We start from the raw sequence: 27,112 nt of genomic DNA, 5'->3' as shown, positions 1-27,112 counted from the left end.
GTCTCTCAACCACTCACCCACCCTCTGCCGGTCTTCTCCTGTTGTTTTGTTCCATCCGCATATTTGTTTTCAGTTGGGGCCACTGTGGGTGACCTCGGGGCGGGCTTCTCTCTGGGTTGCTCTGCTGGAGTTCTAGCTCAGCTACAGGAGGAGAAGGAGGATGGAGCCCACTGCGGGCAGTGCCCAGAGCTCCTGTGGGGAGGCCGTCACCTTCCTCAGGGTCGCAGGTGCTCTGTTGTTGTGGTTATTATTATTATTTTCTCTTGGACAGACTGCAGTGTGGCTTTGGAGGTCCCTGAGGCCAGGGCTGAATCACCATTCACACAGCAAGGCAGGCCGATGGCCAACGCCTGGCCACACGGCTCCACCCTGTCGCTCTGCCTCTCTCGTGCTGGCTTCCTGGGGCCCAGGTCTCCCCTTTCTGGGGACAGGCAAGCCCTACCTCACACAGGAGAATTGCAGCTTAGACCTGGGAAACCTTGGGAGGTCTCTCCAGCTCTGAGATGTTGGGACTTTGATCACGAGGCTGTTGCATGCGTGCACTGTTTCCGGGAGCTGCAAGCATTCTAGGGAACAGCCCTGGCCGGCAGCCCACCACCCGCTGCACCCCTGACCCTGCACACCAGGATCGGGAACGTCCCAGGGTCTGGGAAAACAGGTCTTGCCTTCGGACAGCAGTAGGCGAGCCCACAGCCCTCTTAGGACCTGAACTTGGACATTAAAGGAGAGGCCCAAGGGTGCTGGGGGGGATCTCCTCCCCCAAGACCCAGTGTTTCTCAGCCAGCCGCACATCTTCCCTGTGTGGCTTACAGCAGGGAGACCATATGACCGGAGATCATTCTCAGGACTCATTGCTAAGGCTGATCATAAGTGCCGGTTCCAAGGATTCTTCTACAAACTTAAAGGCTTATTGCTCAAGTGCTCCCAAAATAAGGAAGGGACTCAAAAGGAAAATATCTTTCTTTTCACTGAAAACATCTGGGTGAAAGTCGGGAAATCTAATGACACTTGTGCCCATACTGGGGCGGGGGGGCAGAGAACACTGAGTTTATTTTAGCATTTTTTACGGGTTCTGCAAGGTCCTTTTTGGCACCCAGGGAAGAAATGAAATAATAACAGCTCCCATTTGCAAAGGATTTTACAGTCAGTGGAAGACCTCGGCTGCCTGTGAGGTCGTGGATTCCACAGCAACCCTGGGAGGCAGCTTAAGGGGGTTCTCGGTCTATTGATGAGCATAGGCGGGCAGAAGTGACCTGCCCAAGGTCACCCAGATGCCAGGCTGATCCAGGCCTCAGCCATGACCCCTGGACTAGTCTATCTTGGTCTCAAGGAAGTTAAGAATCAAGTTGATGAGTCATGAAATGCTCATGTTAACAGATGGAGACACAAGGGGACACATTCAATGCCCTGAGCTCATGAGGGCATTTGAAGGGAGATGCCACCCTGAGTCTGTGGAGCAGGGCCCCCTGCTCCTGTGATGCCACCCTCCCTCCTCTCCTGCCATCTCCTCGCTGCTCTGTCTCAGCCTCCTTTGCTGGCTCCTGCATCCCCAGGCTCGGGACTCAGTCTGCAGGCTCTACCAATGTACCTGTGCAGTACCAGGTTTGTTGTGGGCTGCACAGGTGCCCAGGACAGCAGACCTCCCCTGAAGGGACGTGTCCATGCCATCCTGGGAGCTCCCCAACCACAGTGCTCTGTGCCTCTGGACATCAGCATGTTAGGTGGGAAGGGCTTGCTCCTCTAAATGGTTCGCAGTGTCATTCCGGGGGCCCTTGAGGGCGGAGTTCCACTTCGCCAGAAATTCACCTCACTGGGCAAAGCCTGCTAGCGAGCTGCCACCATGGTGGGAGACAGACTGGCGGCCCTCTTCCCGACCCTCCCGAGAGCCTAATTTCTGGTATTCCCACTCGGATTTGCTGCCTGCCTTGTTCCTGCGATTGTTTTATGATTGAATGGCTGGTGTGAGCATAAAACACTCCAACACTCTAGGAGTGGTAGCCTCGGGCCAGAGAACGCCTGGAAAACGCCCTCCCTTTAACAAGGTCTGTTTTCACATTGGCGCTGATGCGAGTCCTGGAAACGAGGCACCGAGGCAAGGAGGTCATTTGTCTTCCAGGCTGAGGCAGGGAGATGTGGGACCCGGCGCTGAGATGGCCTCCCCAGCCCACCCTGTCCTCTGCCTCTGCCTCTTTGCTGAGCAGGGCATCCTTGCCACTCACCGCAGAACCTTGGGGACACTCAATTCAGCCTGGTGTCAGCTCGAGGCTCAGCGATCACACCCACCCTGTCCACCCACAGCCAGGCCGGCCATTGTCTCATCAGAGACAGAGCCAAGCTCCCTCCCTCAGACATCCATGCAGCCATCGCCAAGTGTGGGACGAGCTCAGGAGCTCAGGGTCTCCAAGGGAACCCAAGTCAGAGGCCAGGTCCTTCCCCACTTGCTCTCAGTCTCAGGAGCGGGAGCGTGGAGATGGGCTCATTTCTCACGCTGTTTGCCCAGGTGCCTCACCTGTCCTTCAGATCAGATGATAGTCATTTGCCAGCTGGTAACTGAACTTGGGACCTTGAGGAGGCAGCCACACCGCACATTCATGGAAGCACCATTAGCAATAGCTAAGGCCCGGAAACAACGTAAGAGCCGACTCACAAATCTATGGTAGGGAATGAGGTAAGTGCACACGCTCGGACAGTATGCAGCCATAAACAAGAAGGAAACCTTGCCATGCACGACATCATGGATGAACTCAGAGGACGTTATGCCCAGTGAAATGAACCAAACGCAGAGACAAATACTGTCTGACCTCACGTGTATGCATCACCTAAAATAGTCTTAAACTCTCCGCAGCAGGAAGTGGGATGGTGGTTTGCCAGGCCTGGGGGCAGGGGGACCAGAGAGGGTTGGTGAACGTGAGCAAAGTTTCCGTTACGAGTTTTGCAGGATAACTGCATTCTGGGAATCTACCCCGCAGAGAACAGCGTCTATGATCGTATTGTTAGACTCAAAATTCACTATGGGGGAGTTTTATGTTGTATTCTAACTCTCTTTCTGTCTCCCACTCTCTTGCTCGCGTCCACACACACGCACACACACACACACACACACATACACGTGTGCGCGTGCGTGCAGGAAAGGAGCAGGAGGAATCTTTGGAGATGATGGCTCTATTCTCTACATGGATTGTGGTGATGGTTTCCAAACTCCACAGGTTGTATACATTAAATACATACAGCTGCTCATATGCCTGTCCTACCTCAATAAGGGGAGTTAAACAGTTGATTTCCAACACAGAGCAAACTGTCATTTGTTAAACTTTGGATGGAAGTTCATGGGAACCCAGGCTCCCATGCAGGGCCTGTGAAGGCCCCGAGCAGGGGTGTGGCCAGCCCAGCCTGGGGTTCTGCAGCGGCTTCCTGGAGGGGCAGTGCCTGAGCTCAGTCTTAGAGGACAATTGGGGTCAGGCTCTGCTTTGGTTTCTGTTTCATTCACCAAGACCCCTCCTCTAATCCCGTGAGTACTTCGGTCAACTTTTGCTCAGTTTGCAAGGCTGGTTGTGAGGGATCTGGGCTGGCTGGGGTCCCCTTGCTCTATCCGTCCACAGCACCTGTGTGTTCCTTCCTGAATCCCCTCCCACTCAGGGTCACAGGGGTGGGGATGGGGACCACAGCCCAGCACTGAGCAGCACCCAGGACTGCTCAGGGTCACTTTGAGAGGGCAGGGTCATCTGTTAGCTCAGCCTTGCTCTGGACCCTCGCTGGCCGGAGAGGAGAGGGCTCGCTGTGGACAGGCAGGGCGAGCGCAGACCTGGGGGAGGAGGTGGGGAGGATGCAGGGTGTGGAGTGACCAGCTTGTGCCCACCCTGTGCAGGATGGTGGGCACTGAGGGTTGTCCGTCTCCCTTAAGTGGCGTCCATGCTTTTATAGTAGTATCAGTCAGTGGTGTGTCGTTATTTTCCCCCCACAGAGCCTGCATTCTGAAGAGAGCACTTTTCCCCAACATTGGAACTGGATATAATGCATTTTTTTGTGTTTTTAATGTTAACTGGAAATTGTTTCTGAAAATGACAGTCCAGACAAGCAAATCTCCACTTAACAGAATTGGTGGAAACAAGGCCAGAGTGACCGAGGGACAGGGAGACATGCAGCTCCTGTAATGGACCACCCAGCGCCCCACTGCTCTGAGCAGCCCTCTGCCCCTTGAGGGTTCCTGCCCCTCCAGGCCCTCCCGCCCCCGTGTGCTCTCTCTCCCTGATGAGCCGCCTCTGCAGCCTCAGCCTCAGCCCCTGGCTGCTGAGGACCCCCAATCTGAATCTGCCTCCCGAGCTCCCTGCAAGGGGTCTCACGCACAAACTGCCCTCTGGCTCTCTCCCCCAGGCTTTCCTGTCCTAACCACTGGGTGGTCCTTCTAGACGCCACCGGAGCAGAACATTGGGAAACCATCTCTCTTAACCTTCGGGACATTGGCGGGCATTCATCCTCGCTGACTCTGCCTTCCATTATCCCTCCCTGTCTCTATAACCTCTGCTTTAGCGGAGGACCTCCTGGTCTCTAATGGGGGCCGCACGATGTTTTTCTAAATGCTCCCCTGCTGGAGTAGCCACAGTGACAGGTTCAGTCTCTGCAGGGACGAGGCGACTCCATTCCCCAGGCTGGGCAGGCACACCTGGTGCTCCCACTGGGACACACACCTGGTACCTCAGTGCTGGCCCTGGGGCTGCTGCTGCCTGTGCCCCTCCTGTCTCCCTGGCCTGTGCTACTGAGACCAGGCCGAGCCCACCACCCTGGGCTCCTGTCCCTGAGCAGGCTGCTCCGGAGGCTGTGGTTTCTTTGTGGGTGAGGGGCAGGTGCTAGAAGGATGGTGACTTACACAAGACTGGTCTTAGCCAGGAGTAACAAAGTCAGGATGGGATGGGAGGGTCCAGACTTTTCCAGCCAGCTCGGGCTGCTCCAGCAGAAGACCAGAAACCCAAGACTAAGTGGGGTTGGGGAGCGCTTATACAACAGACGTTTACCTCTCACGGGGCTGGAGGTTGAAAGGCCAAGGTCAAGGTGCTGGCTGATTCAGTGCCAAGTTCACAGATAGCCACTTCTCACTTCCTGTCTTTGCATGGAGGAGGAGGAGAGAGAGTGAAGAAAGGAGGAGGAGGGAGGGGGAGGGAAGGAGAGGAGGCAAGCTCTCCAAGTCTCTTCATACAAGGGAAGTAACCCCATCACGGGGCCTCACCCTCATGGCCCCATTGTCTCCCAAAGGCCCCACCTGCACAGACTGTCACATTGTGCATTAGGCTGCAACATGAATTTGGGGGACACACACTGAGTCATAGCATTCCCGGTGGCTAGCACCGGCCGTCATGCAGGAGGGGGACACGATGATCTCTGACTCCCTCTCTGATTCCAGGCTGAAGGAAGGAGCACCGAGGACCCCAGAGCTGAGGTTTCTCAGGGTTCAAGGATGTTTTAGAGTGAGCGCGAGGCAGGGAGAGATTGGTGGGGTTTATTTCACAAGCGTAGCTTTTGACTTAGCAATCTTCCTAGTTGTTTCTTTTCCCCCCTGAAGAAATGACTGTAAAGTGAGACAGAGATGGGCAGGGGCTGCCCATGGTTCCTGTGGAAGATGCAGATTTCAAAATGCCTGTAATGCCTTCCGTTCAATCAGTCGTCCTGTAAGTTACACACGGACTATACAGGCAGCCCCCCGGTTACAAACCAGATAGGTTCTGTAGCTCCGAAAATGTTTAAGTGTTTATATGCACTGAAAAGTAAAAACAAACACTATGTTAAGACAAACATCTGTCTAAGTTGCATTTCATAAGTAAATGTACCTGTTCCAGCTTAAGAAAAAACCTACAGAACCTATCTCATCTGTAACCCGGGGACTGCTGCACTCCTGAAATTAAACTGGGGGGAATGACTTGTGCACGCAGTGTTTGCCTGAGTAATATTCATACTGCGGCCGTGGACAATACAATCAGTCTTCATGATCAGAACCCTCTGTCACAGACTCAGCCTCAGCCCGAGGGGATGAGGGGCTCAGGGGGAGCCAGTGCACCTGCAGAGCCCACCACCCCACACAGGGCTGCCGCCTTGGGGACTGTGCCTTTGATTATATTACGCAAGACAAAGACAGTCTCTTGACAGCAGAGCCTGGTCTCATAATGCAGATATCTCCGTCTGCATCTCACAATGAAAAGGCTGAGCCTCTGGACGGCCGGACACTTCATTTCATTGATTTATTACCCAAAGGTTTACTGAGCACCGCCAGGCCCTGAGCCTGCAGCACCAGAAGCCGGAGGACAGAGTGGCATGGTCTGTCCTCCACTCGGTCCTGGGGCATGGGCACGGCCTGTGGGTGAAGAGTACCACAGCCCGGGGGCCAGGGTGCTCCGCAGCCCCTCAGGGGCACTGGACTAAGCAGAGGTCAGGGAGGGCCTCTCTGGGAAAGGACACGAGGGATGTGCAGGCTAGTATGTGGGCAACTGGCTGGGGATGGGCAGTAGGCCACTCTTGCAGGCATGGGAACAGCAGGTGCATAGGCTCACAGGTGAGTGAGTGTGGACAGGAATGGCGTGCACCCATGGGAGACAAGGGGCAGAGCTGGGTGGGATGGGCCCAGCCAGCTTCATCCACCACATGGGGCACTTTGCACTGTGTCATGAGAGCAGTGGGCTTCCGGCAGGGTGGCTGGTCCCACTCTGGTTCGACCAGGAGAAGGGCTGTCGGGATGGCCCTGAGTTCCTGCTGGCCAGTTCCTTCGCCCCTTCACTCTGCTCCCTGGGTTCAAATTCTATGCCTGGTTCTTGCGATGGCAAGAGTGTGTCACTGTGGTCCTGTTCTTTATAGCCCACCTCTACAGCTCTCGGATTTTCCTGATGGATATGTTAGATCCGTCCCTTCCCTGCTGAAGGGTCTGTGATGGTCCCCTGGCTATCAGGAAGGAAACGGTCAAACACCCTATGGCTTCACGGCCTGCCCATCTGTCTCCTGTAAACCTGCTTCCTCTGTGTCCTCCTCGGCATACCCGCGGCCCCTCTCATCACACCTTTGAGTGGTCCCCACAGCACAGAGCCCCTTGTTTTTTATTTTATTTTATTTTATTTTATTTTATTTTATTTTATTTTATTTTATTTTATTTTATTTTATTTTATTTTATTTTATTTTATTTTATTGGTAGAGTTTACCTCTAAACACCTATTAACATGTTCACCCATTGTTTTGTGTCAGCTTCTGATCTCAGCAGTGTACACATCCGGTGGGCAGGATGCTCCCATCTGTGGCCCGTGCAGATTCTGGGGCCTAGGAGTCCAGCACCATGGGCACTCGGGACATTGACGCGATACGCAGACCTTCCCCCCTCCCCAACAAGGACCTGCTTTGCCACTGCTGACCCCATGCTTCCGAGATGCTCATGCCCACCTGAGCTGCACCAGAGGGGCACGTGGAGAGGAAGGGGATGACATGGACAAGTGGGTGACTGAGGGGACCTGTAGCCCTCCTCAGCTCCTGGACCAAAGCGAGGCGTGCCACCCAGCTGGGCTTCCCACCATCTTGGCCGATTGGGCGCTTCCAGCAAGATGAAGGAAGTGGTTCTTCTACTGATGGGTTGTATTCCTGGAGCCCCTGACCTGAGGAAGAAATGAAAAGTGAGGGAGGAAAGGGATGGCCGAGCTCTCCTGAGTGACCCAGACACCGGCCTCTGGACACTGGCTGCTGGCCTCCGGACCCCAGCATGGGCTCCTCGTCCTGCCACAGAGCCTGCCCTCAGTGAGGACTCTCAGATCTGAAAGTGAAAACCGCTTGGGAGAGAAAAGGTCAGAATTCAGTCAAATAATTCATTCTGATTCTTTCCTGTAAGTTGAGCAAGGTGAGTGGGAACAGTCTCAGGGGCCACAAAGCACTGCTAGGCCCCCGCATAGCCAGCAGCGACCGTCCAGGTATGTGTGCCCGGCCCCACAGACAGGGACAGGTCTTCCCTGAAAAAGATCTCCGGTGCTATTGCAGCTAAGAAGCCCAAGTAACATGACTTCCCTGGGAGGCAATGTGGTTAACACCAAACAAATAACACCTTCAAGTCATTTGCTTTTCATGTAAGGAGCCAGGCATTGGGGGATGGGACTGGTTTTGTGACAGAAGTCACTGCTTCACTTACTGAGGAGGAATGGCTGTGGACTTCCCGCAGACCAGCAGATGGAATCTCCAATCATCCTGCACACTCTCATTAAACAGTGGCAGCCCCAGACCCGCCACCCCAGCTCAGAGACCAGCGCTGCTCCCTGCTCCCGTGAACAAGTGGGCGGGAGACAGGTCTGCCGTGGGCGAGCCCTTGTCTCGGCTGTGTGCTAATGGACAATAGGCTGGGCGGGCCACCCTCCTTGTCACAAGCTTTGAGGCTCCAGTTCTCTCTGGGATGTGACTGGTGCTGTCCTGGGTGGGGGCCATGGGGAATAAAGGGTGTAGGTAATTGAAGCCCCTGGCCCTCCGCAGGGCCAGGGTGGTGGGTCCAGCACTGGGGAGCACATGCCATCGGGAGTGGGCTGGCCTGGGGGAGGCAGGGTGGGAGGGGACCACGCAGGCGGCAGAAGTCATCTCTTCCATCGGGGCTATGCGGTGATGGACTGATCCAGGCCGGGCGAGATAGCAGTCTTTATCAAAGACTGTGCACACCAGCCAATTATGGCCAGAAATGGCCTGCAGATAAAAGCTATTACTGAACTTTCCTTCCCAACAGAGGACAGGCCCAGGCGGGGCCTCACAGGGGAGGCCTAGGAAGGGCTCAGTGAGCCGAGTGGCTGTGAGGGCGAGGTCTCCTCCTGGGATCAGAGCCTCCTGCTCTCTGCCTGCCTCGGGTAATTTGCTCATTGACCACACCCCCTCCACTGCTGGTTGGACAGTAGTGAGGATGAGACTGCTGTGAGGAAGAGCTTCCCCAGATTTGTTCACTGCTGTTACCCAGAACGAGACCAGCTCTGGCACAAAGGCGGCCCTCGCTCTCAGTGACAATTGTCCAGTGAGGAAAGGGAGTGTGGGAGGAGGAGGGAGGGGAGTGGGGGGTGGCAGGGGAGGAAGAGGATGGAGGAAAGAGGGGAGAAGAACGGCAGTGGGGGCAGGAAGGGGAGGGAAGAAACAGAGAGTGGGGGGAGGGTCAAAGGAAGGAAGAAAGTAGGGAGGAAAGGGAGGCAATGGGGAGAGGAAGAAAGTGGGGGGTCTGGCCGAGGGGGGCACTGAGCTCTTCCACACGGCCACTCTGGACCTGTCTAGACTCCACCTGGTCAGGTCCTCCTCCTTCCAGGCCTGCTGTGTCCTCTGCTAGTCCATACCCCACTGGCCTCCCTCCCTCTGGTGACAGTGATGGTGGCTGGTGTCTATTTCACACAAGGACGCTCCCAGCACCTCATCTCTTCCTGCCCTGCTGGGTCCCCCCATCAGCACGCATGCTCGCTGTGGCTCCCCTAAAGGAAACAGTCTTTACCTGTCCCCACTTCCCCACCAGCTCCCATCCGTGTCTCCGTGGTGACATGTCCACATCCACCACACATCCGAACCCGCTCATCCCGTCCACTTGGTGTCCAGTCTAGCTGGACTGAGTTTTTGGCCATCCATGCTGCTAACACTGCTCTGGATACGGTTGCCAGTGACCTCTGTGCCGCTCCATCCGACATAGAGTCTGCAGATCGCAGTTTTGAGGTGTGTCAGCAGCGCCTAACACATTGGGGCCCCTCTTCTCCCTGAGAGGCTTTCTCATGGGGCTCCTGCAGTTTCTTGCTGGTGGGCTTCTGTCACCTCTGCTGCTGGTGCCACCTCCTCTGACCTCCTGACGCTGGAGTGTCCTGGGTTCCCCCTGTGGACCCCGATCTTCTCCATCCCTGTCACTCCTGGTGGCCTCTACCATCTATACACAGAGGACTCTCGACCATGTGTCCAGACCTCACCTGTCCTGACCTCTCCACGTGGGTGTGCCCGACTGCCCCTCTGACGTGGCCACCTCAGTGTCTAACAGGCATCTCAAGCATCACCCTAAATGTACCACTCAGCTCCCCCCAGTCTGTCTCAGAGTCACGCCCCTCCAGTCACCGTGTCCCCCTCCCACTGCTCAGGCCCCAACCGCAGACTCACCTCAACTCTTCTCTCTCTGAACAGGATCATTCACGCTGTCTGAACAGCCTGGGGCCTGACTGGTGCCCGCAGCCCTGTGGCAGGTCCAAGCCCTCCTCAGCTGTTTCTTGGAACACTAGGTTAGTCTCCCTGCTTGGTCCTTTTCCGATCTCAACATAGTTGCCAGTGTGGCCTTTCAAAGCCCTGGATTGTGGACGACGCACTTGGAAGAAGAGACGGAGTGCTGTGTTCTGCACTAAAGGGAGCAGGACCGGAGCACAAGCCATCACCGTCCTTTCTCATGTTACGCCTCGGTGAGTCCCCACAGAGTACATGGGCGCAGACACCCCAGACCCCGTGTGGATCCCTCTGTGAACAGAGTAGGGCTCTGCCTGCATTTCCTGCCAGTGGCGCTGTCTCCCCACAGCTCCCTATGGCCTCTGGGGACAACCTGGGCAGTGAGGATTCCCCACAGGCCCCCCTCCTTCCCCAGGGCAGGGCTGATTCCTGAAGACAGGTCCAGCAGTCCTGGTGTCCATCTGTGCCCAACAAGGGACAACCCCTCTTGGACCCAGGCCCGTTTCACTGTTCCTACTCACACTTTATTGCCTTTCACAGAATTATTTGCTTTCTTCTTTATTAAGAAACAAGGTTGGGTTCTGGCCAGGGATGTGCTGGTGGGGAGAGGCGCCCTCTGGGCTCCTCAGTGGTTTCATGGAGTCTGGTGCGGATGGAGGCTAATTCAGCACCAGGTGTGGTGGAGAATGCACCCAGGACCATTGTGATTTTAAGTATTTATCAGGCCTTTGTAGACATCTCTCTGTGGCACTGACGTGGGCAGCTGTCCATGAGAGCTCCGCTCCATTCATACTTGCTACGGCTGCAGATGTCTGGTTGGCGGGCTTCACACTGCCAGCAGCTTCTGTGGGATCCAGGGCACCTGAGGAAGACGAGGCCGGGCATGCGGCAGGTGTCTGCAGGGCGCTGGTCAGTGGGCAAGGTGGGCAATGTGGTCCACTCTGTGTGTTCAAGGACAGCTAGGAAGGGTATGGCCACATGCATCAATAAATGAGCCCCTCTGTGGCGGGAGCCCGTGCATGATAAGTTGGCTGCCACACAGATGGCATGTGGCAGGGCCCCACACATGCAAGCATATGGACCCACTCCTTGCCAGCCTGTATTTCCGGGATGCTGTGTGACAGTTTCAAGGGAACATATTACTCTAACTCCGGAAACCATTGCATGGAAACCCAGAGAACAAGTTCCCTCTTGCCACTGCTGTCCCCGAGAAAGGACACTTCCCAGTGGTGTTCAGGGCGGGAAGGGGGGTGTGGGACCATGACTTGGAAGACATATGTCATGTCACATCCGTCTCCCATGGCCCAGCCAGCACTTTCCCCCTCTGCATGCATGCCATCTCACCGGTGGTGGTGGATTGAGGACCATGGTCACCAACAGACTGAGACCGGGGGGAGGGTTTGGTGCTGCCGCTGTGCCCACAGGGGTGCGGGTGGAACCTGCTCCCGGCTCTGCCTTGTGCTGTGTGAACCACCGGGCAGCACGGAGCTCAGGGAGCATCAGGGGGAAGTGGACACACGTGGCTCTTGGGCGTCTCCTCAGAGTTCCAGACCCGAGACGCTTCGTCTCGTTCACCAACATGCCCCATAATATCTTACACACAGCCGCTGCTCAGTTAAAAGAAAAATCAACCCTTAATTTTTTTAAAGACTATTTTTTAGAGCAGTTTGAGGTTCACAACAAAGTGGAGGGGAAAAGACAGATTTCCCATCTACTCTCCTTCCTCCAACCTCCACAGCCTGCTCCACCACCTGCGTCCCCACAAGAATAGTACGTACATTACAATCCATGAGCCCACACTGACACGTCATCAGCACCCAAAGCCCCCCATTCACACGAGGGTCCCTCTGTGTCGTATATCCTATGACTGTCCCTAGAGCCCTCTGTACTCTGCCTGCTTGTCCCGCCCTCCCCCGCTCCCTGGCGACCCCTGGGCTTTTCACTGTCCCCATGGTTCTGCCTTTCCCAGACCCTCACAGAGTTGGGGGCACACAGGCTGTCGCCTTTTCAGACTGGCTTCCTTCACTTAGTAACATGCATTTACGGTTCTTCCGTGGCTTCTCATGGCTTCGTAGCTCATTTCTTTTTGGGAGCTCTGCATATTATTCCATGGTCTGGATGGACCACAGTGTTCGCCACTGAGGGACATCTTGGCAGCTGCCATGTGTTGATGATTATGAGTAAAGCTGCTATAGACATCCGTGTGCGTGTCTTGTGTGGACATGTTTCCAGCTCCTTTAGGTAAACACCAAGGGACGTGATTGCTGGACCATATGGTTTAATGTTGTAAGAAGCCACCAAACTGTTTTCCCAGAGTGTCTGCACCGCGTTGCCTTCCCCTCAGCCGAGAGTGAGCGTCCCTGTGGCTGTACACGCTCACCGGCACCCGGTGCCGTCTGTGTTCTGGGTTCTCACCACTCTCCTAGGTGTTAGGTGTGCAGGGGTGTCCCACGGTTGTTCCAATTTGCATCTTCCTGCGGATGTGATAATGGGAAATCTTCTCATGTGACCACTTACCGTCTGGGTAGAGGTTTCTGTGGCGAGGTATCTGTCAAGGCTCGTGGTCCTGTTTTTGAATCGGGATGTTTGTTTTCTCATCGTTTTTCTAAGTATTTCTTCTATACTTTGGACACCAGTCCTCTATCTGACATGGCTTTTGCAAATATTTTCTTTTAGCCTGTGGCTTTATCTTCTAGTGATCTTGATGGTGCTCCATCTTTCAAGGAGCAGAACATTTAAATTTCAATGAAGTCTCTGCTCGTGGGTGATTTCCTTCATGGGTCACCTCTTCAGCATTGTAGGAGCAAAGACATGATAGTACTCAAGGTCATCTAGGTTGCCCCCTCTGTTACCTTCAGTGCATTTCATAGCTCTGCAATTTACATTCAGAGCCGTGATTCCTTTTGAGGTAATTTTTGTAAAGGGTGTAAAATCTGTGTCTAGATTCTTTTTTTTTTTGCACATAGAAATTTTTTTTTGTACCATTTGTCAAAGGGACTGTCTTTGCTACATTGTGCTTCCTTTTCTCTTTTGTCAAAGATCGGTTGGCTCTATTTGTATGGATTTATTTCTGGGCTCTTAGTTCTGGCCCATCGATCTATTTGTCTCTTCTTTCCAACAACACCACCCTGTCCTGCCAGGGGGCATCTTTGCCTCATAGTAACTTTAGTGAGAAAGGTTCAAGTTCCTCACTATTAAATATGGCGTTAACTCCAGGGTTGTTGGAGGTCATCTTTATCATGGAGATCTTTGTGTCTCTGCCACTTGGTTAAGGAGTGTCCCCCCTTGGAGGTTCCTGCAAGCACCTGCTCCCCCCACTCCGCCTGCCCTTGAGGCTGTTCAGTTGTTTGGAGCCACAGGTCTGACGCTAGATCATGGAGTGACTCAGTGCCTCACCCCTGCTGCCCTCTTCTCTGCCAGAGATGTGCACAGACGGTGGATCCTACTTGACCTTGACCAGACAGTTGAGACCCTGTCACCCAGAGAGGTGGCCTTTACAACTTGGCCTCAGAAAATCTGGGTTCTGGTAAGTTGTAACAAGACACTAATGCAAAACTCAATGTCAATTTTATTTTTAAAGCAAAGCCGGTTATTTATTTATGTATTTATTTTTGACCAGGAGGGCTCTCTCGTCTCTTAGGATAATTCATTACTTGTGATAGAGAGAGGGAGCTGTGGGTGTGCATTGCTGCTCCTACACAACCTCTGGGCCTCAGAGTGCTGTTTCCCGGTTGGTTCAGGAACTGTGCACTCAGGGCTGAATGAAGTCCTTGGCTAAAGGCGTGTCCAGCCTAACATAATGCAGCCGCCAGAGGCAGTCTTAATGATCACAGAGGGGGGCACACAAATCGAGCTTTGCTGATTCTTTTCAGATGAGGAGGGGTTCTCTGCTGAGGTGAGGCTCAAGGCTGCAAGATGCCTTGGATTAGGGGCTTCTGGAGGGGGGAGGCTCCACCAGCAGTTGTGAGAACTAACCTTGAGACCTCGGTCTGGGATCAACCACATGAGGTCAGGGAACTCATACCCGCGGGACTGTGGCTGAGTTTTTATCCACAGGGGTGTACCCTCCCGGAGAGTGGGGACCACTTTCCATTTGTGTCCTGGGCATGGGGGGCGGGCAACAAAAGGAGTTAAGTAAATAACTTGTGGAGGAAACAGGTGGCTGGATGAACATGTCCAGGTTGAACAAGTGGAGAGCTAAGCATCAGGACCCAGGTGTGTGCATTTTCTCCCAACAACCACCTATCCTACTCTGACACCAGCTGGGGGTCCCACCATTCAATTCTGACTCTAGTTCCTGGAGTCATCACAGATCCCACAGGTGAAGGGCTCAGTCCCACAAGACCACCCCCACTTCAGATGCAGAGGCGAGTCTCAGGGACCATTTGTACTTTTGACCGAGCAGCTCTAAATTTGGTGGTTTCCACGACCCATTTGTATGTTTGGTAATTTGCTAGAATGACACATAGTGCTAAGAAAACACCTTACTTCAGTTCAGTGCTTTATTATAAAGGATATAAGTCAGGAACAGCCAAGTGGAGGAGACAAATAGGAAAATATATGGGATGGAGCAGGGGGCAGAGCTTCCATGCCCTCCCCCCCCCCAGCACCCCTGTGTATCCACCAACCTGGGAGGAAGCTTGAGGACTCTGAGAGTTTTTATAGAGCTGACTCTCCAGCAACCTCCTCCCAGGGAGCTGTGGGTGGGGCCGGAGTTCCCACTGTCTACTTGTGCATTGGATGTTTCTGGAGACCAGTCCCACCCTGAGGCTTTAATGGACCACCCAGGGTCAGTCACCTCATTAGCATAAACACAGGTGTCATCCAAAGAAGCTTTTTATGAGTCACCCGAGATGCCTCCATCACTCAGGAAGTTCTCAGTGATTTAGGAGCTCTGCGCCAGGCCCCGGGAACAGAGACCAGATGCGCTCTTCCTTACGCCACCCCACAGGACCCTGCCCACTGCTGATGGGCTTGGCGGGGGAAGAGGAGGTACCAACAGGGTGCCGAGGGGAATAACCATAGAAACGAGAGGGAGCACAAGAGGGAGAACATGTTTTCACCATGGAGGGGGTGGCCCACAGCCACGTGGGTCAATGCGGCTCCCTGGGTAGGTCACCTGGGAAGCCCATGGCCTCTTGGGCAGAAGACCAGGCCTTTGGTTCCTGGCCGCCGTTTCTCGCCGCACCCTGAATGTGATGATTGACACGTTTTGGCACCAACGGTCCTTCTTACAGTCGTTCTCATGTCTCGTCACTTCTTTTCTGTGGTCCCCTCTAAACTCTTCCTGAAGGCAAGCGGGGGCTGGACCGGGCCCTTGAGCTGCAAGTCTCCCTGGCCATGTCCCTGACTGCTCTGCACTCTGCCCACCAGCCCACTCTGAGTGTTTTGCATCCTGACCACCTGGGGAGGGGCTGCAGAGCAGGTGTCCTGGGGAGACTGCCTGGAGGAAGAGGGACAGCATGCGGAGCAGTCTGACTCCCACTCTTAGAAAAACGCCACTTGACCATCGTGGACTCTGGCAGGACTTCTTCCTGGGGTTCAGCCGCCCCTGGTGGGCTTCTGGCTGCTGGCAGCTTTGGAGGCCACGACACCTTGCCTGGGCAGATGGGGCTGGGGGTGTGTGTGATTTGACCTGACAAGCTGCAGTGATTGCCCTGAAACACGGTCTCCTCTCTCTGACATAAACACAATCTGCCTCCCCAGAAGCCCTGCCAGCAGCAGACGCCAGGCAAACGCTTGGAACGCCACACGGTCCTCGCTCGTCTCTCAGGACTCCTGGAGACCCAGCTCCGGGAGGCCTGAGGGTCCCATGCCTCCTTCTCCCACTGTCCCCACAGCTGTCTCTGTCCCTCAGAAGGGTAGGCGGTGCCCATCCACCTCTGTCTCCCTGCAGAACCCAGATGCCAGAGGCCAAGGGTGTGCTTCCTTCAGCCTGTGTCCCCATGGCACTGAGCCTTACATCCTCCCAGCTAAGCAGCTTCCATAGGACCTCGGCACAAAGGAGATGTAGCTCAGAGAGCTCAAGTCCCTGCCTGCAGGTCACACAGCTAGAAGACGGAGGAGAGGGGGCCAGACCAGGAGTTCCTGACTCCTGTGCTCATGCCTGGTGTTTCTCAGCCCAAGTCAAAGGGGTCTTCCCGCCACCTGCTCTCCTTCCCGAGGACACTTCCAGATCTTTCCGGGGAGAGCAAGAACCCGTGTGCAAGGTCCCCTTCCGCGTCCGTGAGCTGCACTATTCATTTTCCTCATTAAGCCTTAGCCTATTAATAACCGCCATTTGTCTTAATTCAATAAAAAGATGATTGATCGTGTTTGCAACGGTTTCATCGAGCTCCGGAGGGTGATGGATGGGGCCCTGTAGCACGGAAGGCTCCAGAAAAATCACGTCCTTGCACTAGCCTGCAAGGGGTTGGTTTCCTCTCTGTCTCACCAAATATTTGGAGACAGTCATTTTCTTTCTTTCTTTTTTTTTTTTGGACTGGGAGGTGAGGGAAAGGAGGGATAGAGAGAAACATTGATTTGTTGTTCTACTTATTTATGCATTCATTGATTTCTGTTTGTGTCCTGACCAGAGATGGAGCCCACATCCTTGTCATATCAAGGATGATGCTCCAACCAACTGAGCTACCTGGCCAGGGCTACAAGAAACATGCCTATGTGTGTGTGTTTACCTTGATGTGTTGGTTCTGAACCTTGGATCCCAGAATTGGGGGCTGGGCTTCGGTGGCTCCCATGGAGGGAGCTTTACTTGACCTTTTTTTCCACTTAGTTGTTAGCTACAAAACCACTTGCTGGCGTGTTGAGAGGAAGCGCGGTGTGGTTGTCTCTGTCCTGGGGCTGAGGACGTGCGACAGAGACCTCAGCTGTGATGAGTGAAGCCCAGACTCACACTGCATGCAGGCTCACTGCTCATCCTGTCCCCAACTCTCGGCTTGTCAGAGCTGCAGATCTGACCTGACACACCCGTGCGCCCACCTGGGGGGAGTCCCCGGAGTAAGACTGTCTCCAACACTCTCCTAGCTCACTGACCATCCAGTCCCCTGTCAGAAGTCCTTGATGTCAAGTTGGGCCTTCCTGAGCTGATGTCACATCAGCCCACGCATCCCACTGCAGTTTCCATCACGTACCCTGCACTCCATGGAACCTATCTTCCCTCCCAGAACCTTCCAGACCATTCCTCGGGGCTCTCCGAGAACTCATCACTGTCACTGCATTGGCATGTGATGGGTCATTCCTTTCCCCTTCAATGTAGAGGTTCTGTGCATAAGTCCCTGGATTTAGGGTTCCAGCAGTGAATCACTGGTTCTCTTCAGCTTGTTCCCGGCTCTGGTCGTGTGGTCCCACCACTCACCATACCAGAAACACAAGGAGCAAGGACAGAAGAGGGAGCCCCGAGGCCAGGGCAGGCCGCTCCTCTTTCCGCCCCCCCCCCATCTCCGAGCCAGGCCTCGTGTAGCGCGAGAGGGGACAGCCAAGCACGTGTCCTTTGAAGTGTCCTCCCAACGCTGAATTATGTTGTCCCTTATTGGAGCCAGCATCTCCAAACCCTGAAAAAGAGACCTAATCAATAGGCTACGAGGATGATGAAACACTATTACTGGGAAAGGAACACACTGTTCAGGAGATCAAAGGATAATGAAGCTGGGGGGGGGCACCCGAACTCTGTGGGCTGGCGCGCATGCGTGTTTTTCTTCCATAAGTGGGTCACGTGTTTGAGTGGATTCTCTCTTATGTAGCTTCACCTCCATTTATGTCTCTAAAGATGAGGTTGAGAGTTGTCATTAGCTTTTCTTTTTGTTGTTGTTGTTGGCACATGTTCCTAGAACCCGTAATAGCAGCAGATTGCTTGGTTTTGCTCGCAGACATTGTGTGGTCTTCCTGCTGAGGGTGGGGGATGGGCACAGCCGGTCCCAGCTGTTAGGAGCAGCCCCACCATCGTAGCGGTGACCCCGAGGATTCCAGAATGTGGAGGACACGGCAGGCCCACCCCCATGAGCTGTGCCACTCCAGCCCAAAGCCTTGACGCTGGATCTGGGGACAAGCACGCCCAAGTCCTCCTCACTGCTGAGGGAGGAGGTGTAGCAGCCGTGGGCGAGGCTGGTGCTCTGGGCTGGCACGGCGCGTGTGCTTTGGGCAGAAGCTCGTCTCCGGACTCTTCCTGGGTCACCTCAGGCTTGTTGTCTTCAGGAAGGCCTCTCCCAAGTTCTAGAGGAGAAGAGAACACAGATTAATGGAGGCCAGGAGGGGGAAGGAAGTCACCACTGAGACTGTGACCTGCTGTGGCAAAGGAGACGTCACAGGTATGATTAAGTGAAGGGTCTTGAGATCGGAGATGACCCAGGTGGCTTGCTCGTCCCGCAGGCCCTTACGTGTCCCTGGCCTGGAAGCTGGGAGCCAAGGGATGCAGGTGCCTCCGGAAGCTGGCCCGTGCCCGAGCAGTCTCCCCCAGAACCTCAGGGAGGGAGGCGGCCCCTCGCGGACCCTGATTGAAGCTGGGGCTGCCCAGCTCTGACCTCTGGCCCACAAAACTGTAATGTAGTAGTATGCATTGTGTGATGTCACTAAGTATGTTGTAACTTGTCCCCACAGGGACAGAGAACGAGCGCAGCTTGTTAGAGGACGGGTTGCCGGGCCTGCCACAAGGCTTCAGAGACCGTGGCCAGCAGAGGGACCTGAGACTCTGCATGTCTAACAAGCCACGGTGACTGCTGCTGATGGCCTGAGGTCTTGAGGTGATGACCACTGTCCTGCAGGAGAGGAAGCTAGAAAAGGAGCCAGGCGCCTGCTAGCAGGGCAGGAGAGGGACTGGAGACGTTTCTTTGGCCTACAGCAAAAAAGACATGTCAGGGACCACACCACATACAATTAGGACCAGCAGCTGCTGAGGGCCCTGGCCACAGCTATGGCACCAGGGACTTCCACTGACCTCAGTGACATACATGGAAACTGACTAAGGACAGTAAGAGCACCTTGACCAGCCCTGAGGACAGTCACTGTTGGTGCAGGGCTAGGACCCGAGTTCTTGGAAACCAGAGACTGTGTTGGGGTCACAGCAGAGGAGGATGAAGCTGCAGGTATGTCAGGAGAGGAAATGGGGGGGTCTGGGCCACAGCATGCCGTAAGCACAGGGAAGCTTTCATCGTCCTGGGATCCCCAGCTGTAACGTGGGCAGAGTGTAAACTTGCATCCCCAACATGCATGGGTGTGATGAAGGTCGAGCACAGGAAGGGGAACAGCTGTCTGTAAATACCAAAGCCCCATAAGGGTGTGAGCTGTGCAGGGCTGCTCCGTGTCAGGTGGTAGAGCTGGCCGCCTCATTCTGGGCTGCTGGACCCCAAGGCCCACCTTCCGCTGGTGCCGGCAGCCTTGGGACAGTGATGGAGAGGCCGGGTTTGGCTGCCGCCACCCACGCACGCTTCCTTCGTTCTTGTCTCCCACTGGCCTCCTGCCCTCTCTGGCTCGGAGCTGCTGGCAGTGGCTTCATATACAACAAGGGGCTCGCCCCGCCCTCCATCCTAGCTAAAGCCTCTTTGAAGGCAAAATAGATTCCAGAATGATTGTTCACTTAGAGACATCCATCAGCGAGATGTCCTCCATAAAACTGAAATATCATGAAGCCGCACACACGTGGCCGGGAGCCGGGCAGCGGCCATATTTCAGCAGGGAGCACGGCCTGTGTAGAATACAAGAGCCCATTTTTGATAAATTAGACCTCGGTTTACACTGTTACTTGCTTGTTGGAGAGAGCGAGATGGCCATTCAATCAACATTCTGGCTCCCAGGACGGTGGGGACAGCAGCCTCATCCCTAATCAGTCACTGCACAGCCTCGGATGCGGCTTTCCGCAGAGCCTGGGCCTGCTCCTGCTCCTCGCGCCTGGGAAGCCAGCTCAGAACGGCAAGTCAGGGAGACAAATGACACCCAGGAAGCTGGCAATCACACCGGTGGGCCTGCCTGCCGGAGGCCATCACTCTCGTGTCCTTGGCCGCGCTGCCCAGCAGTCCTGGGGGATCTCCTGGAGGGAGGTGTGGCTGGCCTCAGTCCAGGTGGCCTGGACACACCTGCAGTCTGAGAGGAGACGGCTATACCCACCTGGGCCATTATCCACTTGCGGCCGTGAGGGGACACAGGGACGGGTGGGAGGGCAGCAGCTAAGAGGGCACTAGATACCCTGTGGAACACCCTGTATCTCCACTGGGGCTTGAATTACACGCAAATCTGAATCTCCACCTTGCCGTCCACCTCCAAGGACTTCAGCTGCCTGCCCCAAACCACATGGGTATGAAGTGGCAACTGTGGGGTCCTGGCCCAGGCTTCCTTCTTGATCTTCAAAGCACATGGTCATTGGCTGGCCTGTGCTAAGCCACACCCCAGGATGCAGCCATGCAGCCGGATGCCTAGGTGGAGGGAGAGAGGAAGTGGCCACACTGTAAGTGGGGTCTCCCGGCCCTCTGCCTGTCCACAGAGCACTTGCCGAATTCCTTCTATAGTTCAGAAAACCCAGGCTCTGAGTGGTGGGCAAGCTTGCCTGCCAAGGGCCATCGTGGGCAGGTCTGGTCGGGGCTGGCAACCTGACTTGGAAACAGAACAATCCGTGGGTTTCCACTAGTCCTGCTACCGCCAGGACAGCCACTGCCCCCAGGGCCTGATCTTCCCCTGCCTGGGGCAGGGCTGTGAGGCTGAGGATGTGGGCCCAGCCCCCTGCATGGCAGGCCGTTCTTCCGCGGGGCTGGCGGGCACTCCCAAGGCCTCTCTCCCCTCTGATTCCAATGAGCTTTATCGATGTCAATTAAATATTGATGGATAAACGAATGCATTTAGACCCTGGGAAATGGCTCTCGGCCCAGCGGCGGGGACTTGTTACAGTGAAAAACAGGCTTCGCAGGCTCAGTGATTTCTCACCGCTGATGGCCTCACCCGATGCCGTGCCTGCTCTGGGCAGGAAATAAAAATAGGCCAAGCAGGACTGGGCTGAGCCCTGAAGACATTGAAGAAGGGAAGAATATTCTGTAGCTGCTGACTAGCCACTGACCAGACACTGACCAATCACAGACTGGCCACTGACCAGCCACGACATTGCAGCAGCACCGTGTCCTCCCATGCTGCAGCTCTCTGGCCACCTCTCTGGCTGTTCCTGTGTCACCGGCTTCTGTTCTTCCTCCAGCCTCTCCTGGGGGTGAGCTGGCCACCTATGCCCTCGTTCCCCTCCAACAGCCACTTGGACAAGCTCGCTGGCTCACCTTCTGTTCTGTCTTCCCGGTAGGGACCCTCAGTGACCAGGGACAAACCCGACGACGCCCCTGTGGTCCATGCTGCCCGCCAACAGTGCCCCTCCCAGGAGTCATGTCCTGCTGCTCCCTGTGGCCAGCCTGTGTTAGTCTGCCCGGGGCCACCATCACAGAACACCACAGTCCAGGTGGCCTGACGGGCACTTCGTCCCACAGGCAGGAGCTGCCGACTTGTGCCTGAAGGGGGCTGCCCTCTTGCTGGCGGCCACTACCATCTGGCTGTGTCTCCACCACGTGAGGACGTGGTGGAGAGCCCCAGTTTCGTTCTCTTTCTTACAAGGACACAAACCCCATCACGGGGGCCCCATCACAACCTCATCACCTGCCAACACCATCACACCAGGGGTTAGGGCTTCGGCATATGAATTTAAAGGGAACACAAACATTTAGTGACTAAATTTTAGTCCATGACACCTTGGAGCCCTTTCCATAGCCTTCAGGGGAGTGCCCCCCGCCAGCATTTGTTCTGTTTCCCGGTGTGAAGTGGGGAGCTCCCTGAGGCCACGGGTCTCGGCCTTCTTCACTGGTCCTCAATGCCCCCATTCCTCCCACCAGCCATGCTCAGGTACCCACTCCAGCTGGCTGGGGGCATGGGTACAGGGTGGAGGGTGACTGGGCAGGTGATAATTACCCCTTCAGTCTACAGCCTCATGAGGGCCAACGTGAGAACCAACAATAGGAGGTGACTGCCAAGGGGGTGCTGGCTGCCATCTTGTCAGTAAAAGGCGGAGTCCCCCCAGGGTCCCCACGCTGAGAGCTCCCCTATCAAGCTGGACCTGAAGCCTACTCTGCCTTTGTGAGTCCTTAGCTGGACTTTCGTCATACCTGCATGACTGGCATTAGTGTGCACTGCCTGAACCATGGACTTGCGGGCTGGGGGGGGGTGCTGCCTCCCCCTGAGTGTCCTCCAGGAGTACCTGCTGGCAAATGTAATGGACCCAGGGCTGAGCGTGGTTCAGGGAACATTGCTTCAAACGTGGGGCGGGCCGGCCTCAAAGTTCCTTTTCTGCTGCAGCGTTTTCCATGCTGCAGGAATGTGGCCAGACTCCCTTCTGGTCTGAGAGGTCAGTGTGGACTGTGCACTGGATGCTGGGCCAAGTGCGCTGGTTACACAGCTCACTATCATAGCAGGGAGGGCACGGGTGTGCGGGAAAGTACACATGGGTGAGCTGCCAATGTGGTGAGTCACCGCATTTCCCAGTTCCAGCTAGTGCGGTGCCAGGACGTGTGACCCGTAAATCAGAGAGGTGAGGCTCCCGTGCAGGGGGCAGGGGGGTGGTGGGGGCGCTGGTGTTCTGTGGGCTTGGGGGTCGAGGGCGGTGGGACTATCATTCTTTCTGTCAGACATACCTAGGGCGTGAGGAAGATGGTGCTTGTCATTCCTATGAAACCGAGATGGTCCTGACAAGTCGACTCTAATGACATGTTCTCTGAACAGTGTGATTGCGGAAAGTCAGGTCGATCCCTGATGGCACCTTCTGATCGACACACTCTTAAAGACAGGTGTGTCTATCTGCCCGTGTGGGGAGTGCAGCTGGTGTGGGCAAGCCTGTGCGTGAGTGTATGTGAGCAAGCCTGTGTACATGTGGGACTGTGTGAGCATGGGTGTATATGAGTGTGCAAGCATGTGAGTGAGCTGGTATGTGTGTGTGTGTGTGAGTGTAAGAGTGAGCACATGTGTGTGTGAGTGAGTGAGCCTGGGCAGCCATGCACTGTCAAGTGTGTTGTGTGGTGTTTTCACCAGCGCAGGCTTGCTTGTAGGTGCCATATGTGTGCGTGTGAAGGGCCCAGGCACATGTATGTGTATGCATGCTCATGTGTCAAACCTCGGGGAGACCCCACACCCCCACCCTACATTGGAAGGACTGCTGCGGGGTGGGCCTTCGTACATAGCCAGGATGGGTGTGCCAGACGGTCAGGGGCAGCTCCAGCATGGGTTCACCATGAAGTCCAGGCCACCTTCTTTCCCAAGTGTGTCCAAGCCCAGTCCTAACGGACACAAGCCAGGACTGAGGGGAGGGCGCATATCCGCCTGCTGACCTCACAGCGGTGTCCCAGGACCCCAGGCAGATGGCTTCACCCACCCCGCTGGGCTGGACCTGCACGTGTGCATCCCCTCCCCTGACCTGTGGGCCTATGTGAATGACCCTGTCTCCATGGCATCTTTTGTGCGAGCCCAGCTGGGCCTCTGCCCCTAACAGGGGGCTTTGCTCTAGTTGAGCTGTCAGGTGATCCTTGTCTGTGTAGCTGCCCCTCTGTGCCCATTTGTGATCCGCTGTCAACACGGTCAGAGAGAGCCTCCATCCCTTCAGCAGGAAAGTGGGGGCTCAGTTCTGTTCGCTGCAGCGCCCCACCATGTTTGGGGGCAGACCTGGCTCCAACACCTTCAAAGGCTATGTTGTCTTGAGGACTAGGGTCTAACGTGTTTCACTTAGGGGAAAAGGGGAAGCTGTAAAAGTTATAGGTAGGCATGCATCTTGTCTGGGTCATTTCCAAAAGATTGTTTTTAATATGATCGGTGCATACAAGACGTTAAAAGCAACTACTTTGCATAGATATTATCTACCGCTGATGGAGCCTTATGGCATCGGGGAGTTCAGGTGCAGCTCTGGGGCAGCAGGTAAGCCCGGCAGGTAGCGCAGGGAATAGAAGACGCAGCGTCTGCACCATCCAGGATGGAGTCTTCTGTGCAAAACCCTGCTGGTGGGCGTAACTTCCCACCTCCTGCACCCATCCACCTGGAACCACCCCATCTCGGGATATGTCGTCCTGAGGACTGGGCAGTGACCACGGCACAGCCCTGGCCCCAAGAGCCCACCGACCACAGGGAGAGAGACAGACAAGGGAACAAGCCCTCTAACGTGTTAGCACCTGGATTTGCTGGGGCCCAGTGAAATGAGGTAGAGACACTTTCTGCTTGGCTCCTTAATTCTTGTCAGTGGGGTGAGGTAGGGTGATGCTGGTCTTGCTCAGAAGAAAGGTCTAGACAAGCCTGCAGCAGGAGGAGAATGGGAGAACGCAAAGCCTCTGGTGGGAGCAGAGCAGGTTCTCAGCTGGTTGTGTGGGTGCAGAGGAGGAGGGAGGGATTCTGGAGCTGGAGGGGCAGAGGCTGCACACCCCACGGCGTCACCTCTCCTGCCCCTCCTGCCCCTCCTGGAAGTCCGGGAGGTCACTGAATGCCCACTGGCTTGGCTGGGGGTGGGTTTGGGGGGAACGGGAAGCTTGTGTCTTTGCAGGCAGTAGATGGCGTGTACTTCACGCTGACCACAGAGGCAGCAGGGGCATGGGGCTGAGGGAACGGCTTCCCAGAACCTGACGGGCAGGAGGCCTGACATCCCTGGATGAGTCCATCTTCCTGTGCAGATGCTGTGATGATTTGAGGACCCAAACTCTCTGCGGATAAATCCAGAGTGTGTTGGTTTTATTTGTCATTGGTGGAAGTTACGTCTCACTTTTTTCCCTGAAACCTGTCTAGCTGCAGTGGGTGAGTCTGGTCCTCCTGTGCATCCTCGGTTCCATCCTCCTCCCCTCTGCACAGGCAGTCCCGGTTTCGACAGTCTGTGCAGCTCTCTTCTGTCCTGTCCTTGCCGAGTCCTGCTCCTCTGCCCGCTCTCTCACCTCTATGAGCACTTGTGCTTGTGGTGGCTGGGTGGTCACACTGGTTTGATCTGGACTGTGGAGAGCTGGGGGAGGGCTTTATGAGGATGTGACGGGGCCTTGGATTTGGGTGCATTTGTCTCCTCCTGCACATCATCACCCCCACCCTCCTGCAACACCTCCTGAGTCCTGACTTCGAGTGCAGTGTTTCCAGACCAGCTGTCAATGACCAGGAGAACTGCCTTACTGTTCTCCAGACGGATTGTAGACCTTCAGGTTTTTTGTTTTTTTTTTGTATGCCAATAATTGCTTCTGTATAGATATGTACATATAGTTAAACTAGAGTATTGTATATGAACAAATTTATAATTTTTATATCTCTCTAGTTAAAAACAAAAACAAAACCCGCTCTTTTCATCTCTTCACTTTTCAGCTAGGCAGGTGGTGTCAGATACAGCAAGCGGGTGTAACCCAAGCTCCACTGGGGAGTTAAAGAAAAGGAGCCATCATTCCACGTGCCCACCGGTGGGCAGAAGACGCCACGTTCTCCAGCGCCCTGGTGTCCCTCTTCCTGGCGGGAGGCATGGCCCCTGGGGGCTTGCCCACCAACGCAGCTGCACCTGTGAGCTGTGTGTTTATAAACAGCCTGTCTTCTTAAAAATAAATCTTTGTGCTTTCCCTAAGAAATATGGTCCATAAATCACTGTGACACTTGAGATGAGGATCGCCGGCTCTCCTGCAGCCCCCACCCTGCGTGCTGCAGAGCCCGGGAGGCTGCCAGCCCAGCTAGGGCTGCGTGATGTAGGGCCAGTCAGTTAAAAATGGAATCGGTGACCTCTTCAAATGTCAGTGTGTCACGGCAGAAATGACCTTGCACTGCAGTGGGGAGGGGAGGCTGACTCTGGGAGATGTTAAATGGGACCAGTCTCCCCTCCCCCCTGACATCCACCTCAGCCTGGGAGGGCCTGTGATGTCACAGACCACAACCGCTTTTCAGATGCCCTGGTGGCTAATTCTGTGTGTCTGCTGAGCCATGTTTGGGCCCCAACTGTTTGGCCAATCCCGTGTTTAGACACTGTAAAGGTATTCTGAGATGTGATTAATATTAGATTCCAAGTGAAGCAGGTTGCCCTCCATGATGTGGGCGGGCCTCACCCAATCAGTGGAAGATTTAAAAGGAAAAAAATTGAGGTCATTGGAAGAGGAAGGATTCTGCCTCCAGCTTGTCTTTGAACTCATGATGGCAGCATCCGCTCTGGCTGGAATCTCCAACCTGCTGGCCAGCCCTGCAGACGGCAGATTCGCCTTTCCCCGTGGTCACACGGACAAATTCTTCAAAACAAGTCTTTCTCTGAACATGTCGCGTGTTCCTAGTCCTTTGGACAGCCCTGACTAACAAATGCAGGTGGCACAGTGCACCTGTCTTCAGTGCATCCCTCGCCCCCCAGGTCACGGCTCTGAATTAGCAGACACTTCACTCACACTGACAACTATGAAGAAAACAGGCTGCTGGGGCCAATTCCAAATTTTTGACATGAGATACCCCGAAGGGATGGTGTTTTACGCAATTCACCCGGAGTCCTGGGACGCTAGGCCCAGGGTGGAAGACAAAGGGCCGGCAGCCCTGCTCCGGTGCGCCTGCGCCTGCTGTTCTCCGTGCTTATCCACTGCTCAGTCCCCCTTTAGGGTGGGACGGATAAATGTATCACGGGACCGAGACAAGCGTCAAGAGTGAGTCTTAGACAGATGTAACAGAGGGAATCTGGTCATTTTTAAAAAATAAAACATCGTTCAGACTTAAATATAAATAAAACGGAAATAATGTAAGTTATTTATTCTTTCTCTGTGGACCATTACCAAATGGCCCATGGACCGGTACTGTGCAGCTCTTTAATACTTGTGTCCACTGGTGACATAGCTTCTGTGTTTCTCCAAGAGAAACATGACAATGTCGTGCTGGCCACATTTAGGTGCTCAGTTCAATTTCAATTGATATTGATACAAATACAGGGGTTCTCGGGTTACGACAGTCTCGACATATGACATTTTGAGTTTACGAT

At 54.9% G+C, this 27,112-nt stretch overlaps 1 long non-coding RNA gene across 4 annotated transcripts; it reads left to right on the top strand.

The window, feature by feature from the left end:
* The first annotated feature begins 19,252 nt into the window (after window positions 1-19,252).
* On the top strand, window positions 19,253-26,001 carry LOC136323215 (uncharacterized). 4 transcript variants are annotated; one of them, XR_010728942.1, is made up of 4 exons: window positions 19,253-22,702; window positions 22,800-22,958; window positions 24,011-24,939; window positions 25,486-26,001. It is a non-coding gene; the product is annotated as an uncharacterized lncRNA (long non-coding RNA). The 4 variants fall into 4 exon arrangements; XR_010728940.1 differs by having other exon boundaries at window positions 22,800-24,865; XR_010728938.1 differs by having other exon boundaries at window positions 22,800-24,939.
* The last annotated feature ends 1,111 nt before the right edge of the window (window positions 26,002-27,112 follow it).

This window comes from Saccopteryx bilineata, chromosome 1, assembly GCF_036850765.1.
Source record: "Saccopteryx bilineata isolate mSacBil1 chromosome 1, mSacBil1_pri_phased_curated, whole genome shotgun sequence".
NCBI lineage: Eukaryota > Metazoa > Chordata > Mammalia > Chiroptera > Emballonuridae > Saccopteryx > Saccopteryx bilineata.
Note: the sequence above shows the minus strand (reverse complement) of the source record. Positions and strands in the feature narration are given on the sequence as shown.